This window comes from Engraulis encrasicolus, chromosome 14, assembly GCF_034702125.1.
Source record: "Engraulis encrasicolus isolate BLACKSEA-1 chromosome 14, IST_EnEncr_1.0, whole genome shotgun sequence".
Lineage (NCBI taxonomy): Eukaryota > Metazoa > Chordata > Actinopteri > Clupeiformes > Engraulidae > Engraulis > Engraulis encrasicolus.
Genome location: NC_085870.1, coordinates 50,989,330 through 50,990,358, shown reverse-complemented (window position 1 = coordinate 50,990,358; position 1,029 = coordinate 50,989,330). Strand labels below are relative to the sequence as shown.

The following is a 1,029-nucleotide window of genomic DNA, read 5'->3' as shown; positions in this document are numbered from 1 at the left end:
ATGACTGAGATACCCTGAGCATGGTGCCATCCTGCCGCACTGCTCCCCATGGGGCGCCACTGAGGGCTGCCCCCTTGCACGGGTGAGGCATAAATGCAATTTCGTTGTGTGCAGTGTGCAGTGTTCACTTGTGTGCTGTGGAGTGCTGTGTCACAATGACAATGGGAGTTGGAGTTTCCCAATGGGCTTTCACAATGGGAGTTTCCCGGTGGGCTTTCACTTCACAGGAGGCTCACATTGTCCTGGTGAACCAGAAGCTATGTGTTGACGCCCAGGGGGCTGGGCTACACAAACCTTCTGGTACACCTGTGATTCGCTCTCCTCCTCCGTTTACGAAATAAACGGGGCAGCACTACGAATCAGGATCGTAGGGAGGGATTTCAGTGGGTATGACGTTTATCGAACGCAACTCCCTCCCCCAGGGTAGTTCGGCTGTGCCCGCCCCCTCCCTGAATCACAACAGTAATGGCGGCGTGCGAGGAGTTATCATGCGTCGGGATGGAAGCAGTAATTTCAGCGGTGTTATCCAAAATACCTCAAGTTGATTTTCTAAAGGATGTTGTTCTGTTTTGGTTCCCGACCTGGCAGCGCTTACGTGACGACACGTCCTACGTCACAAAGCTTCAACGTGAGTGGTCGAAGTGTCATGTCATTCATATGAGGTTGCTCCAACCGCGTGCAAGCATCTTTTGACTAAACCCCGCCTGCGGAGAGGCGTGAAAGGGCAGTGTACCAGTAGCCTGTTACTTACAGGCTACTGGTTCACCAGGAAAGGCTCACATAAGACTAAGAAAGGAGAAGTGGTCCAGGTGACTTCACAGCTAAAACATTTGTGCTACTTAGTAATAATAACAAGAATAAAAACAAAAACAAACAAAATTTTGAAGTTTTACTTTTTTTAGCATTCAAATCATGTTACAAAACCACAAATCCATCCCGACAGGAGGGTAGGTAGGCAGAGGGTAGGTAGGTAGGTAGACAGGTGAAGAGGAACTAACACACACACATACACACGTCATCAACATCATC

The 1,029-nt window shown here is 49.3% G+C and overlaps 1 protein-coding gene across 4 annotated transcripts in view; it reads right to left on the bottom strand.

Moving 5' to 3' along the window:
- Positions 1-874: 874 nt before the first annotated feature.
- dyrk3 (dual specificity tyrosine phosphorylation regulated kinase 3) overlaps positions 875-1,029 on the bottom strand; it is a 27,448-nt gene continuing 27,293 nt past the window's right edge. For all 4 annotated transcript variants that reach the window (XM_063216054.1, XM_063216056.1, XM_063216055.1 and 1 more), the window contains one exon: positions 875-1,029. This exon is cut by the window's right edge and continues 2,846 nt beyond it. The gene's annotated coding sequence lies outside the window, so the exon portion shown is untranslated.